The sequence below is a fragment of the Manis javanica genome, chromosome 12 (genome assembly GCF_040802235.1).
Source record: "Manis javanica isolate MJ-LG chromosome 12, MJ_LKY, whole genome shotgun sequence".
In the NCBI taxonomy this organism is placed as follows: domain Eukaryota; kingdom Metazoa; phylum Chordata; class Mammalia; order Pholidota; family Manidae; genus Manis; species Manis javanica.
In genome coordinates, this window is record NC_133167.1 from 102417049 (window position 1) to 102434537 (window position 17489).

Below are 17489 nucleotides of genomic sequence, written 5' to 3' on the forward strand. Positions count from 1 at the left end.
TAAATTACACAGTGTTTGAGTGGCAAAATGTCAGGAGCTTTCTAAACATTTATCACTTCATACCTTTTTCAAGGTTTCAGACACTTCAGCAGTTTCTGAATAAAATAGCTGGAGCTAGTTTTGCAGAGCGAAAGGTTTCACAGACATACTCTGGCATAGCAACGATAAATAGTCCAAAAGGGTCAAAGTTTCTACCCAACATAATTGATCATCATTGTGAGCTTTTATGTAACATAAAAAGTCTCCTTGAATGACAGATTTGCTTACATTATTGGTTTTAATAGACTTTGAAGAGCAGAGAAAACCCACGGGGTTAGGCACAGATGTCAAATGTTAAAAAGTAATGTTGCGCTTGGGTTTGGAGAGTTTTTTTTTTTTTTTTTGGCCAGATGGGCAATGGCTTTATTAAATATTTTTTATTACAGAAAATCTCAGCAAAATGGGATTCCAGTTCTACTTAAGATGCCACATAATGAGAACCATAATATTATAAGTGTTTAACACTGCATTGAAAACAGCACCCAACAAGTGTTTGGTCTTAGGATATTACGTATGTTGAAAATGTTGGCGTTTGGTATTTAGTGAAGCTCCTGACACTTGTTATGTGTAACTTCAGGGTTTTACACAAATACAGGGCGTTGGTGAGGTTTATTCCAAAGTTCAAGAGACAGAGAGGCAGTAAACTCGTAGGAGCCAGGAATGCTCCAGAAATTACCGAGCGCTGGTGTAATAAACTGCATGGGACGTCTTGGCAGACAAATAAAGGGAAAATTAGTGAGATTAAAAAAAAAGACATCTAAATAAGGAAGGATGAACCCAGTGTCTTCAAGGCCAGAGCTGGAAAGTAGATTTGAACCCATGGAAGGCTTCTGCTGTCATTGTTCACGAGCGGCACGTGGGTCCTCGGGTTCTGCATGACCTAGTGGGGTGTGTGGGATGAGTGGCCAGAAGGGGCCCGAGGCCTTACTATGTGTCAAGCGTTGTGCTAATGCTTTGCCAGCATTATCTCATTTAATCTTTACAAAAATGTCACTGAAGAGTTGTTTCTTTTCATTTTCAATCTGAGAAAATGGAGGCTTTTAAAGAGTTTAAGGTTTCAGGGTGGTAAGCAGTGGAGCATGACCTTAACCCCAGACCTTCTGATACCAAACGGCCCACCAGGACACACCTCTCTAACCTCCCCGAGGGCAGTGGAACGTGAAAATCCACAGGAAGTGAAATGGAACTTCTGTGAGGCCCTAGGCTACAGATACTGTTCCTCTACTAGATCTAGGAAACCGAAGGCAGACACAGTATTTGGGGATGGAGGGTAGACAAGTTATTATAGGTAACATTTGTGTATGTCGGGCATTATGCTTCCATACAAGCATTTTCCCTCTATATTATATTGCCTTAAAATAAATTCTTACAGTAATATTATGATGATGCTAAGGTTAAGAAGAGGCAATTCCAAGAGTCTTAAAAACAACTTAAAAATTACATAATTAAACATTGTATTGGTGTATTTTAAAGGCATTATACATAATAGTCACATGTACTTTATCTTCAAAAAAATTTCTACTTCTGATATCATGTTTCATAGCTTTCCATTATTATCTTCAGGTATTTCTATGTGGCCTTAATGAGGGGGGCTGGATTTATATCCAAAATGCTATTCAAGGAAAAATGGAATTTGTGAATGATAACACTCAAATTATATGTCTGTTCAGTGTGTTTTTCATATTTTAAGATACCTTGATGTCTACTATTTTCCAACAATGTGTGTGGGACATGGATCATTATCCCTTTTTTATGGAGATGGGACATAGGCAGAGAGAGTCAGGGACTTACCCAATGTCTTTAAAAAGTTAGTGTGTAAAGAGGACACGTGACAGCAGATTTCCTGATCCTATTTCTGGATTCCTTTTTCTATACTGTGCCGTTTTCCTACTTACCTGATTTGTTTGGAATTACAACTGAATGTTCATATTAAAGAAACTGAAAAGATTTTAACACAAATTGTTAATTTCTTTCTTTTGTCACAGTAGCAAATATTGTCAGAAGTGGTCTACCCATAAAAACTGGCTTCCAAATACAAGATGTGTACCAACTATACATGGCTTTGTTTTGCAAAATCATTTTTAAGTTGCTTGTTAGAATTGGAATGTATTTTCTTTACATTACAATTTCTCTATATTAACAATCTCCGGGGATTTTTAGTCACCAAGTGGTAGTTAAGTCCTCAGTTGGTCTACAAGATTCTGTCTGCGTATCCAAGAGAAATATGTATACACATAGCACCGAAAGGCAAGAACACAAATGTTCACAGAAGCATTATTTGTCATAGCCTCAAACTGGAAACAAGACAGATGTCTGCCAACAGTAAGAAGGATAAACAAATTACAGTATAGTTGTACAATGGAATTGTATACAGCAGTGTAAATGAGCCAACCACCGGCAGATATATACGGACAAATTTCACAAATATAATACTGAGCAAAAGAACCCATTTACAAGAGCACATGAATACTGTGCAAGTCGATGCATAATGAAGTTCAAAAGCAGGTAAAATCAACTGGTAGAAGCAGGAGTGGCCACAGTGATCACCCCTGGGAAGAGGGGCGGGTATGACTGGCAGAGGCCACGGGGGCTGCCAGAGTGCTGGTGATGTCGTTTGTATCTGGGAGGTTTCCACTAGTGAGTTCACTCACAATCTGTGCACTTTCCTAAGTGTATACTTCAGTTAAGAATCTTGGTTACAAGTAGTCCACCTAACACAAAGCATAGCTAAAGAATGTATGTTTTTACTTCCCTAAACCCTCCTGGCCAGGAGATTAACAATCTTAGTGGGTTTTTAATCACAAAGTGGTGGCTAAGTCTTCAGCTGGTCTATAGAAGTCTGTCTATATAACCAATAGAAATACATACAGTCCCAAAAGGCATGAGTACAAATTCTCCCTACAAGGCTTCCCATAAGGCTGCGGGTGAGGCAATTATGACAACCTACGGTACAGCCCCCGAGACAACCAGAATAAATGCACATACAGAGGACAGACCTGGTACAGAGGAACGGTAAGTGACTCAGTCAGGTGGAGGTCAAGGGAAGGGTGAAGAAAGGCTGGCTTGTAAACTGTTGGAAGTTAGAAGGAAGGCAACACGATTAAACAAACTCATGCATGGGTTAATAGCTGTCAGCCCGAGGCCTTCCCCTATTGATGTGCAATTTAAAAATATTATGTCTTGGTGAGGCTGTGGAGAAATGGGAACCCTCATGCACAGTTGGTGAGATCATAAAATGATGCAACCATGATGGAAAAGAGTAGAGCAGCCCCGTAAGACAGTAAAACCAGAACTACCACATGATCCAGATTTGAAAGCAGGGTCTCAATGAGATATCTGCACACCCATGTTCAGGCAGCACTATTCACAACAGCCAAGGGGTAGAAGCACCCCTAATGTCCACTGAGAGAAGAACGGGTAAAGGGAAGGTGGAATTTACACACATGGAATACTATTCAGGTTTTAAAGGGAAAGAAATCTTGCCACATGCTACAACATGGATGAGCCTTGAGCACATAATGTTAAGTTAAATACGCCAGTCACAAAAAGACAAATAGCGTTTGATTCCACTGATACGGGATTTCTGAAGCAGACAAATTCATAGACACAGAGAGGAGAATGGTGGTTATCAGGGGCCATGGGTAGGAGAAATGGGCAAGTTGTTGTTTAATGGAAACAGAGTTTCAGTTTTGCAAGATGGAGACACTCCGGGTCGCTGTGGCACAGCAATGTGCATATACCGCAGACCCCGTGAGGCTGGCCAGATTTGCTTGTCCAACCATTTCAATTATGCCCTTCATTTTCCTGCTTCTATGCTTTTGTTCCTATAATTCCTGGTTTTGGGGATGCCCCCCCCCCCATACTCTGCCTGATAAAATTTCGCCAACCCCTTCAAGTCTAGTTCAAATGACATTTCCTCATGATGTCCTTCTGGCATTAATGCCTATTCTGCATTGATGCAGCATTTTGGATTTTTACTTAAAACATCCTACCTTAAGTATGAGTGAGCTTTTTACGTCCTGGAGTGTGAGGAGTAGGGGCTTATGAGAGAAGCAGAGATGGATCTTTGAGGCTAGGGGTTCAAATAGGTGCTTACATGGGAAAGTTGAAGATGAGTTTGGGAGGCAAGGGGATAAATGCATAGGATTGTGGATATGGAAAAACGGGAGAGGGCAGTTAAGTGAAAAGTTCAATTTACAATTCAGTTTTTAGATATTCTGCTTAGAGTTGATCTTCAAGGCCTGACTCTCTGTAGCTGAACTGGTTCCTGAATAATAAGCATGATGGACGGAGAATCTGAAACTGTTAACAGTCAGAAGAAAGCCTGGGATGACACCCAGTATAATTCCTCCTTTTTTCTCAGAGTAGAACATAGACTGCCAGTCAGCACCCTTTTAAATTAGTTGTAATAGCTGACCTGTGTCATTGATAAAATTAAAGACCGTACTTTTTATTCAATCATCCAAGTCAATGATAAAATATATGATGTTGATATCAATTTTAGGAGCAACTCACATGGATGTTAAACCATCGATCACTCCTGCAACCTATGCTACTAATAGTCAAAGAGCCTACTCTAGACTACATCTTTTTAGGGTGTCCTGTTGTATTCTTAAGATGGCAACCAATTTAAAGATATTTAAAATGACATATTTCTTCCAGAATTCAAAGCATTCATTGTACCACAACATTTCAGGTTTTCCTCTGTAGGTTTCCCAGGAAATGGTAAGAAAAATACCTCAGAAATTGAAATAATTTTGAGACAAGATGCTGGTAAAGATCTATCAGTGAAATTTTACGAAGACATTTTCTTTCAGACTCAAAGACCACTCGAGTGAAAGAAATTATGGCATACATTCCTTTTATTTGTCAAGGCTGATGGAGCAGAAAGGAAGCCATGGTGTTGTAGTTATTTCACCTCATCCCCATAGAAAAAAGGGCATGCCATTGTTTTTAACTAATATATGTTGGTTTGATACTTCAAAGCCATCATGTGGCACACTTGAAACCAAAATGTGTAATTAAAGAAAATTATACACCAGCAAGGAGGAAATTCAGTGCCGTTTTTAGTTCCATGTTGAGAGTAAAGGTGCCAAATTGTGATCTAGTCTCTGGGGACCGTGCCACTGACGTTGTTATCACAGCTACTATTATTTCTATTGGCACGCTTGTGTTCTCAGATACTGCCAAATATGGATGGGAAGGAAGGGTGGCGACAGCTGGTGACACGGTCCAGCAATCTGCCAGAACCTTGGAGCAAATTACAGGGGCTGTTGTGAGGCGAACGCAGAAGCGAGCACCCTTGCCATCAGAAACCTGAACGTAGCTTACACCACCAGAACCCTGGAGGGTGCACTCTGAGGTTTTGGCAGCCTGGCAGATAGTTCTTAGCATGCCTGCCATTACTGGCTAAATGCTATTTATTATGACAAGATCAAGCAAACATACTCACAAAGACAGAAGAAAAAAAGGAGATAATATGAGAACCAGAATCTGGTGAGAAAAACTGACTTAAAAAAATATATCATTGTGAAAATGCAATTCAGCTTTGTTTAGCCTCCAAAATCTTGAAAGTTCATCTATGCAAGCTGAGGTCTCAAGGTTTGCTTTCTTGTAATTCACCTCACGTCTAAGGTAATTCACGGTACCTTTTCCCCAAACTAATCTTTCTGTGAAAGGTTGCTTAAGAACGTTATCAGAAGTTACAGGGAAAGAAAATCGTAATCTGATCTTGTATAGTTAAGAGCACAATTTTCAACATGGGTTGCGGCATCTTGCAGAGCTTTTGTTCGCATTAAGAGAGACCCTGCGCCCCATTCTCAATTCTGGCTCTACCTAGGGGATGCCTGGAGGCTTATATCTCTCATTTATATAAAAATAAGAAGAGTTTGTACTACATAATCTCTAAGGTCTCTTCCAGATTTATATTTTATGTATGTCAATATATCTTAAAATATAAATATGTAGGCTAAATCATGGAGCGTAGGAAAAAACATCTCACATCAGTAGGACAGCAACATATTAGAATAATAGTGTTGTTCCTTTTTCTTATTTTCAGGCAAAATACATTGCATGGGGTAAGACTAGCATTTTATGCATGACTTCTTTGGGCGTCTTGCATTTTGAGGCAAAATTTTGTCATTTTATGTTTCAATTTCATGAATACATAAATATACATGATGCCCGTGTGCAATGATAAGATCTTCCAGGAAAAAAATACAAGAAAAATACTCTTAAATATAGGGCAATGATTTGATTTGAAACATGCTTTCGGAATACAACCAAGTTTTCAATGTAAAATGAAAGAATCTCATGGAAAGATTGCACTTTGTAACTTGGACCCCTACTGGTCTTAACTGTCATTAGGAATACATAGTTTTCCATAAATTAGCTTTGTTTTGGCTTTCCTGCTGTGTTCACATACATGTTGACAGAATGTGTTCGGCAATATTTTGGCATTCTAATCCACTATTATTTGTTATTAACGTTTAAGGCTAATATAATTTCACCAGCTATACCTTGCTGACCCAAATATGATGATTTTAAAAATCAATGTCTCTTGAAAGCTTTCGTATTGATATGGACTCAAGATGTCATTAAGAAAAAGAGAGCTACCCCCACTATAGGATGTTTTGATATTCAAAGGAACTAACACTTGATATAGCAAGTTCCTCTGCGGATTATAAGCTAACATACTGAAATCACAGGCTTTAAGAACTAACAGGTTGTTTTTTTGTGGGAAGGGGGCAAGGAGGTAAGGGATGGCTGCTGATCATTTATATTTCTATGCTGGGCACTTTTCTTTTCTATCCCTTTTTGGCATTTATGGGAAGGCACAGAATCACCTGGGCTATCAGAATGTCTTGATGAGACTACATGGCAATTTACTTACGTAGGTTTTTTTTTGCCAGTGATTGGACTCATACTCTTTTATAAATAATAATATTAAAAAAAATGCTCCTTTCACATGGCACTGCATTTTTTTCCCCTTCTTAACTGTGTAGATTCAGTGTAACATGCTTAAGGGTGTTGCTTAGGAAACAGTGATTCCAGCTGCCCACTGACAGCCAGTGTTGAAGCTGACAGAGGCTTATGAAAATCATAACCTTGTTTCTGTCACCGAGGGAATTAAGTCGAGATTTCTAAAACAGACTGTTTGCCTAATATTTTATTAGTTTTATCTTATGTCCAGGTTCTATTCTCTGGATGGAAGAAGGAAGCATTCTCCAATCTGATGGGAAGAACAAAGTGTTTACCATCATGATTAGTTGCCCAAAGGGGCCAGTCATTATCGATAATCTAGAGAAGCTCTTAGGTAACAGTTGTCAACATTAAAGAATATGGTAAGAGGACCTATTTCAAGTACATTCGAAATACAGAATGAAATCATTTGCGTGATTTATAGGCTAGTCCCTGCTTGCCAAAATACGGAGTTCACTGTTATCATGATATGTATGTAACAGGATTCATTAGTGACAAATATTAGGAGCTTTGCCATTGAAACCCTACGGATCTCCATTATTCAAAGGCATGTATTGATACAATTTTCGTCTGGATTCCTCTCTTCTGTTAAGAGCTCTAAGAGCTCTACCCTACTTTTATATAACACATGTGCATGTATGTTAATGACCTACTTAAGCATAAACTTTTTTCTTGGTTTTGGCTTTTTGAAAAAGTAGAATACACTTGAAAATTAAAAATCTTTGGAATTTAAGATACTTTAATCATTATTAAAAGATCCAACTATTAGGAAGGCTGGGATAGTAAAATATGGCAAAACCCAGAAAAAGATTCCATTTACAACATCCCCTTTACAAAAGTCCACTTCTTCGCTAAGACATTACATTTGAGAGAGAGAATGTGACTCGTGAGAGTGTGTGTGCACGTGTGGTCGTCAAACAGCAAATTTAAACAAAATCAACTACATTCGTGGTGAGCATTTAGTAATGTATGTAACTGTTGAATCATTATGTTGTACATCTGAAGCCAAGAGAATATTATATATCAACTAAACTTCAATAAGAAAAAGCTATACTTTTTACCATTCCTTAATGGTAAAAAAAAAAAAAATCAAAGACCCTTCCGGAATCTAGTACAACTCTCCTGTGGTTTATTATTCATCATCGACAGAAACTTCAGCTCTGTGGCATGTGACCAGCAGAATGATGTGGAATCCACTTCAGCGCATCTGGAACCCAGGAGGTGATGGTAAGTCAGAAGGACAACATGAGTGAACCTTGACCACCTTACCTCCTCAGGCAAGGTGGGAAAGGTTGCAGCGAGCCAGGGTCCCATCCACTCCTCATTAACCTGGGGTCACTGGAGCACAGTTTCACTTAGTTATGAACTTATCTTACCTATTATTAATGGTTATTTATCCATCACTCGAGGACATTTATTTCAAAGCAAAATACAAACGCAGCGCGTCTTCTCTGACTCCCCAGGAGACTTGTTCACATGGCCAACTTGCTTTTGTGTTCGGTGGTCTGTCTCCTTTCCTAAAAATAAACGGCCCATTTTCCCACTTTCAACATGCATGGCGTCTCTCTATGTGATCCTTTCCTAAGATCATAAAAGAACTTCTTTGAAGAAGTAAAAAGCATCTAAAAATATCTTTACTCTAAAAACAGAAAATGGTATGATTTGTGATTATTTGAAATGATTGAAATAAGATGGCTAGGTTGTATGAACAAATTCTAGGTAACTCACCTAGGTTCACTAACTACACCATTAGCTTGTTACAACCACAAGGCAGTTCATGAGATTACGGATCTAGAATGAAATGAAAAAACCCTAAAGAAAGACCTGCAGTCTCCTGTCCCCTCCCCAGTGAGACTTCCCTCAGAGTCCTGTATGTTTAAAAAAAAGTGTGCTTATCAATTTTATGACATTGAATCATCAATGGTGTTATTTTATAAATATTTTTACAGTTTGTATTTATTTTTCCCTTGATACTACTGACTTAAACATTTAGATACATTTATTTGAAAATTTTCAAGCCTGACCTGAAGGGAAAAACCAGTAGCTTCTAAATGGGAGGAATAAATGGAGTACACTGTAAACAATGTTACTGAAGTCTGCGTAGAAAGGACTGCCGGCAAAATTGTTCATTTGCAGAAGAAGTGTTAAAGGCAGGTGGACTTGCTAACATTTACCGAGAACTTCCCCATGACATAATCAGATATTATAGAGTAAGAATTCAGAGGGGACAGATTTCTCATTTTGTTATTCAATCTTATTTATTCTCCTGTCCAGCTTCCCCCTGTAAATTCTTACATCTTAGGAGAACCGATGCCCTCTGATATAGTGGGGGAAAAGCTCTGGATTCAAAATAAGGTGTCCTGCAATATGGCCCCTGGTTTAATACGTACTTACGACAACACTGGATATGTCACTGATTCTCTGGGCCTAAGATTTTTCTTTCTAAAAATTGTGGGTAATAATACTTGATTTACTAGGGTGTTAAAAGGAATATAATAGCAGCTAAAATTAATTGAGCATTTACATTTGACCAGGCACATCAACTATTTATAAAAATATTTCCTAGAGCTGTACTATGACTAATCCTGTTGACACACATGAGTAAACTCAGCTTTATGGAAGTTTAAGCAACCTTCTCGTGATTATGTAGCGCGTGGGCGGGAGGGCTGGGATACAAAGTCAAATCTTCCTGCTTTGAGGATCTGCACTTATAAACAGCATTTTAAGGGTATATTGCAATGTGCTGTGCAAATTTGACATTATATTTTCTCAGATAAGGTTGCGAAATCATTGCAGTGAGGATTACATCATCCTCATCTTTGTGAATCCAGTGTTTAGGAGGGATATTCAGTAATTGCTTTGTTTAATGGAACTGAATTGGCTATGATATCAGGAATAAATAAAAGGTAATGCCTGTGAAAAACAAAAATCTGCAAGATGTGAAATTACTTGTATCATTTTTTTCTCAGCATCAAGGGGCCACATTCTCGAGTCACGTGGACGAGTCTAGGCAGCCTTGGGAGCTCTTCCACCATCCGGGGAAATGTAGGACAACAGGTAGAAGGCTTGCCCTCCTTAAGGGGCAGAAGGAGGCCTGTGGAGAGCGGTCACGGGGAGGAAGAGCTCAGTAGTGGAGGAGCAGATGGAAGGGAATCGCCTGTGGCTGAAGTATTAGCGAGAAAAGACAATCCTAGGAGAGAGCCAGCGAATGGCCCGCCAGGCTTGCTGACAGCGAAAGCCACCAGGAAGCATCAGTCCCATTTCTGGAAACCTGGTGAATCACCAATGATGAAATACAACAGGTAGAGAGGAAAGATCTTTAAAAGCACTAAGTATTTTCTCAGAAAACACCTTAGTACTATACAGAAATGGGTAAAAAATATAATTGTTCTTTGATTCAGTATGTAATGTGTACTTAAAGTACACAATGGAATGGTTTTGAACTAATGTTTTCTACTTCTAGATCCAGTTAAACAATGGGAATTGGATATGCTGACCTCTTTGGTTGACAAGTCAGAGAAACATGATTTTTATCTTCCCCAAATTTTTGAAATATAGAAAAAGCATATGTTTTAAAAATGTATTTATGAATGTTTGTAAAGAATCCAGAGACCTATCATTCCTTTCAACAGTTGGGTATACTTTACAAATAAAATTCTTAAAGCATGTAGGTATGTTTAAAATTAATGGAAAGGAACAAACAGAAACAGACTATAAACTCTTGTGGCAGTTTTAAACCTAGTTACCCCAAATTTCCAAACTTATATTTCTTTTTATATCCTGATATCAACTACAGAAAGGGTTCTAACTAGTCTGACTCAACAAAGGAAATGAATGAATATTATAACCTGTGTGTTTCTCAGATATCTAGATTTGATCTTTATTATATGTTTTAATATTCCTGAGAATTGATTTTTTGGGCCACATTTAGTTGATCCCACTTAAAATTTGTCCTTATGTCAGCATTTGTCAAAACATATAAACCTGGTTATTATTTTGGTTTCAGCAGGAAAACCCTGCTTTAATGCTCAAACTCTATAAGTTCTGCTTTTCATACATCTCCTAGACTTCCACATTACTCCTTTTAAATATCATCATGATTATAAATAAATGCTCTGTTTGCATTCTCTGAGATATAATCTCTAAGAAGGCAAGGACTGGGTTATCTGGTTCACTGCTCTATCTATTATATTGTCTCAACAAATAAATATTGCCACTTAATAAACAGATGTTGAATGAATGATGGATGAACAGTCACTTCCCTTTCTCATGTTATTAGTAAGTTACTAAGGAAGAAATCATGGAATCTTATTTATAAGGAATAAGGACAAGTCTTAGTAGTCCACAGACATTCTAAGATTACTTAGGACCAATAAAGTAAGAGCCTATGCACATTTTCATTTTATCTGTTATATTCTATATTCTGTCTTTAAATACAGATTCAATGGAACTTAATGTTTATGCCGAATTCATGCCTAAAATTCCTCGCCATCTATCAAGGTTTTTTAAAAATCTTGTATCTGACAAATACTTTTTCTTTCACTCTGCTGTAGGTAGACATTTCTCTCAGAACATACTGCTCTCAGTACCACTAATGTAAAAGCAAATGACATATACAACACCAATTAAATATTTATGCAATGTAGCACTGAAATGGTAAATATTGTATTACGCTTTCCACTTGTCATTAGTCAGGAGATGTTGCTACATTCTGCAGTAATGATAGCCTAAAACAGAGAAAACAGCATTGCATTTCAAGGACAAGATACTTGTCTGGCACAAACTGAAGTTCAGCTGACTTTAAAGGTATTTCTTATTGTTGCTGCCCTTGAATGTTTTTCAAGTCAGAAAGATTTTCGTATTTGAATGGTAACAGTCTGTTTAAATATAATATTTCTCATATATTATTTACTTTAGCTGCCCTCACATCAAGCTAAGAGTAAAATGAATTATTTCTGGAGAGGTGAGAAGAACATACTTCCTATACCTTTGTTGAATTTCTTGAATTTGATAGTGATTTCTTTTTTATGTACAGTAATAAATAAGTATTAGGATAAACTCAAAACTATAATGTTTTTATGTTGTACTATTAAAAAGCAGAAAATATTTTTAATATCAAAAAAACTGAGAGTCCCAATATGCATTTTAGGTTCAATTCAGAAATCACTGATATGATTGTACAGAGTTGGCCATTGAATGACCTGAATTTTAAGTCACCTCAGTCTTATTTTTTTTTTGATTTCTATATGATATGGTAGACATAGAAAACTAATAATTTCTACAAGTTAATAGGATTCATATTGAAAGTCAGGAGAGATTGTAAACATGACAAGAAAAAATTTCTGTAGGTACTGGGGAGATTATAATACAATTATACATATATAATGTACAATAGTAATACATATATTAAATATATATATATATATATAAAAGCACGATTTCATCCCTACAAAGTGCCCTTAACAGGGTACAAGTACAAATATCTACAATGGGTTTTTAGTGGATTTTCTCCTTTTTGAATTTATAGATTCAGAGTCCTGCAGTAGTATGCTTTTTCATATTACTGTTTTCCTCCTCTTCTAGAAGGAAATGATTTATTCTGAGCCTTCATTCACCACTGAATAGGGTTTAAATATGTTCTTAATTTCATGTATCTAAGGATAAAATAAAATATGGGTATATTGATTTAAACTGTTTAGTTTATAATTTTCAATCTTCTAAAATACAGGCAATGTATTTTTTGTACTGTGTGATGAAATCACATTAGTATTATTAAAATGTTACCATTCCATCTCAGATAAAATGCGTTTTCTGAATGTAATGCAACAATAGGAGTTAAGAGAAGAGGCTGACGTGAAAAATGGCATATAATTCATTGCTTGGCTGTGCTCTATAACACAATAAAACAGCACTTTTATTACAAAGACGTGTCCAAAAAGAAAAAAGAATGTCACAACACATTTTACTTTGCCATATATATTTAAATGGTTGATTTTTCATGAAGCATAAAGGGCTGGCACATTTTTTTCCCCCTGATCCTGAGTTGCATATATATAGCTAGTACCGTAATCAATTTCAAGGTACGCAGAGAGGTAGAAATGTTCATAAAATGCAAATAGACACAGAGGTAGGACAGACAGCTGCTATGGAATCATAACAGCAATGAACCTGGATTCGACAGGTTATGTTTTGCTAGATCTAGGGAACGCTTATGTTGCTAAACAGCCTTTCTAGCAGACATATGACAACATCTATTTTAGGAATCAGTTGGTAGCAGCTGTTCAAAGGAAATAAATAGCTACATATGTGTGTTTTCAAATGAGAAAGAATATTGGAAATGCAAGTAATTCTTTGGTTAGTAGCTTATGTCAGGAGTTCATAAGAAAAACAACGCTGACTTAGTTCTTGTCATGGGAAAATGAACTAACAAACCAGTCCCTTAAAAGTTCAGAGTTTTGTGGGAGAAAAAAGAAAACTATGGAGGGGTTTGGAGGCAAATGGGAAGTGACTGTTTAAGGATCCAGGGTTTCTTTTTGGGGAATAGTGGAAATATTCTAAAACTGATAGAGGTGATGGTTGCAAAACTAAACGCCACTGAACTGGACACTTTCAATGGGTGAACTGCATGGTATAGAGATTAGATCTCAATAAAGTTGTAAGAGAAAAAATGTTGTCAGATGAATTATTGGTTGGGATAAAGCAGGCCAAAAATTGAGCAAATACAGTAGCATAATATAATTTGATAAGGCTGTCCTTTGTTCTAGTTTGCCTTAAATTTGCAGAATATGTGCACAAACTTTAGGTGCTACGCTACATGAGAAATCACTTGAATTTGCACACCCTGCCTAGTACTATACAGTTACATGTCCATGATGGCGCTATTTGAAGCTTGACTTTGCTGCATATTTTTTTCACTTTAAAATTATTTTTATTTGATGAATTTGGCATACAATTTGTAAATTTAGGGTGTACAGCATGTTACTTTAATACATTTATATATTATCATTGCCATTGAAATATTTATCTTATCATCACTATACTACAGTATCATTGACTAAATTCATTATACTGCTATTAGATCTCTGTGGCTTATTTATTGCTCATTATAAGTCTGTACCCTTAAACCCTGTCAGTCCCTTCCTTCCCAGCCCCCAACCCCTGGTAACTCATTTTACTCTGTTTTATTACTAGTTTAACTTTGTTTTTTAGATTCCACACGTAAGTGAGATCATACAGTACTGGTCTTTCTCTACCTGACTTATCTGCCTCAGCAGAATGTGGTCAAGGCCCATTCCTGTTGTCGCAATGGCAGGATGTCTTCTTTTTTCACGGCTGAGTAATATTCCGCTGTGTGTGCATATGTGTGTGTGTACACCACATCTTTTTTTTTAAATTGAAATATAGTTAATGACTTTTTTGCAGTTGTAATCGGTGTTACCTAATGACTCCAACATTTATTTTGATTTGTATTTAATAATGTTTCAATGACATTTATGCTTCTTGCTAAGATTTCTAGGCATTTTTCTATGTGTATAACACCAAAATTTCAGGTTATCCTCCATCCAGGAACAGGGCCTTCTGTGAGTAAAGCGTACCAACCAAGATTCCTACTCATTCCACAACTGAACAGGAGCAGAAGCGAACAGTAACCAACAGACTTTCTTTGTTTTTATCTACTCTTTGGTGAACAACTGCTGCCTATTGCCCATTTTATGATTTTCTATTTTAGAAGAGAAAGAAGAAAAAGAAGGAGTAAATGAGGGCCCAGAAAAAGTGGTTCAGGTATTTGTTGTGATAAGCCTGTACCACTATTATCATTAAATTACCATTTGTGTTCAGCGGAATTTTCATGTGTAAAGGTGAGCCAAGCACAGATGAATACATGAGAGGATTTGAGTTGGGAGCTCAGCCATTTAAGAAAATCATGATGTGACGACTGAAGAGAAGTCTGCTACATATAGATGCTTGGACATTTGGTTTTTCAGAATTGGGATATGATGTATCGCAGCACATCTCTTCTATCGTGTATCAGCTAAAGTTTCTCAATTCTGTTCACTCCTCTGTCCCAACAGGGCCTCAGCATCCCCCATTTAGACTAGTTCTCTAATACACTTTCTATACTTGCTCTGTCCACATGGATGCCACCAGCCACATGTGGCTGTTTGAGTTCAAATTAACAAGAACGTGTCCATCATCAAATAGAGCCCTTGACAGTGCAGGCCTGGAGTCTTGCTCCCCAAAGTGTGGTCTACGGGCCACGGTGGCACCACTGGGGTGGCCTGCGGGCCACGGCAGCATCCCCGGGGTGGCCTGTGTGAAGTCCAGACTTCAGAGTCAGATCTGCTGAGTCAGAGCAGGCATTTTAACAAGATCCCAAGTGAATTCTAGGCACATTCAAGTTTGAAAAGCACAAGCCTTGACTTTCTTTCCTCAAACTGCATGTTTTGGAATGCCACTAAAGCCATCTTTTAAGCAATGAAAAATTTTTCATTGCTATGCTTCAGTTTCTTTAGTTTCTTCCCTATTATCCATGCTTCAGAAACCTCGTGGGGGCAGCACGTGTGATGGGGCCCTTAATAGTTCCCAGTCTGGCTTCCAGCATTTCCTGGCTGTGGCTTCAGATGAGGAGACTGTCTGAGTGGCAGATTCCTGCACATAGAGTGCAGACAGTAACTCCTAGGTCGTGGTGAGAATGAAACACGAGGGACTTCAGACCCTGCATCAGATGCCACGTGGGACACTGGGAACGCTCCTGCAGAGAGGTCACGTTTCTTCCAGTCCATGCCCTGGGGGGCTTCTTCCCAAGGTGACCTTCCACTGACCGTTCTGACATCAAACCTATGAACTGAGCTCCTCTTCCTCTCTCAAACATCACCTGCTCGATGAGGTCTCTTCCCAGCACCTTCAGCCAGAGACAGGTTTCCCTTCTTTTGTTTGCTGGGTTTTGCTCACATGGACCAAGCTGCCACTAAAGCCATGTACCACTAAAAGCATGTTTGCATCTGTCTGTATCAGTTGATTATGAGCTTCTAGAACGAAAAGCTCACTTGATCCACTAACGTCTACCAGACTGCCCAGAAAAATGTTGAACTAAAAGTCATTATTGATAAAGCATGAAAGGACTGGAAGAATATTTAAATGAATTTCTATAAAATAATAGAGTAAATGAGGACTTTATAGGTATCACATGAAAATCAGAAATTAGAAAGGAAAAACTGGTAAGTTTGATTCCTTAAGTTCTATTTGGTATATGGCAAAATGATTATAAATGAAGTTAATAATAAAATGGAAACATAGATAACATATATATGAAAAATGATTCATATCCTTAATTAATAAATACTTGCAAACAAAAAAAAGGAGAAAAGTGACAATAGAAAATGGGGGTAGAACTCGGCTATTTACCCACACAAAGAGAAATACAGATGGTCAGTTAGTATGCGAGAAGATATTCACCACTTTTAGTGACAAATGAAAACAACAATAAAATGTTTTAACCTAAGAGATTGGGCGAGGGTTAAAAATACTGAAAACAAGTAGCATTAGTAGTTGTGTAAACTCAGGGTAATTTGACCATGGTTTGCAAAACTTAAAACATGCCTACCCTTTGGGACAGCAAATTTCTTTCAGAGAATTTAATTAAAAACTTGATCAACTGAATATATACATGTGTACACACACGTGTGTGTGTGTGTGTGTGTGTGCATAAGAAAACAGTGTATTTTTGGAAACTGGTTAATTAGAGAGCCACTAAATAAAATCAGACACACCTGATGTGTAATGATAAGTGAGAAAGCCTGATACAAAATGCATGAAAAAATATACTAGCAAAGGACATTCCCTGAGAAAAGTGCCCTGGCCTTTGTTTCCAAGGGTAAACGCAGTATCTTCAGTGTGAAGACTTACCATACAAACTGAAAATTTTTCCCTAAATTAAACAAAGCAATCATTGCATCAGTGTGTTAGCTGCTTAAGTACTGGAGGGACAGTGAAAATTCTAGTTTATCTGCACTTATTTAAAGCAATAGCATGAGATATTTCTTTGATGATAAAAGTAATTTGTACAGATAATACTTGGAGTGTGTCACCTTATTTTTCAGCACAATAACTAGATCATAACAAATTCTCAACAAGTATCTGGTGGACTGACAAGTGAATATAAGCATATTAACTATATACGTTTGTATGTTTCCATGTGGGGAAAGGTAAACTCAAAGGGAGAAGTTTATGACAGTGGTGCATGTCAGAATCAACGCTAATTAATAAACAGTAAAAACAGGCAATGTGAAAAAAGGAACATTCTGAATTTTTCCTAATAAGTCTGACACTCAATTATATTCACTAATGGATCCTTGAAAAGAGCACAAGGCTCGCAAATAATAGCAACATAATCTGACATTAAAATGCTGTTTTACTGCTAGTTGCACAATGTAAATAAAATTGAATGGTATCAAGGCTGATAATCAAAC

General features: G+C 37.4%; 1 protein-coding gene and 1 long non-coding RNA gene across 5 annotated transcripts in view; one reads left to right on the forward strand and one right to left on the reverse strand.

Moving 5' to 3' along the window:
- Nucleotides 1–17489, reverse strand: part of TENM3 (teneurin transmembrane protein 3) — a 2338142-nt gene that overhangs the window by 123004 nt on the left and 2197649 nt on the right. The gene's annotated exons all lie outside the window — the stretch shown is intronic.
- Nucleotides 5311–16394, forward strand: LOC108390984 (uncharacterized). Its single transcript, XR_001851652.3, has 4 exons — nt 5311–5535; nt 7232–7382; nt 8170–8247; nt 9990–16394. It is a non-coding gene; the product is annotated as an uncharacterized lncRNA (long non-coding RNA).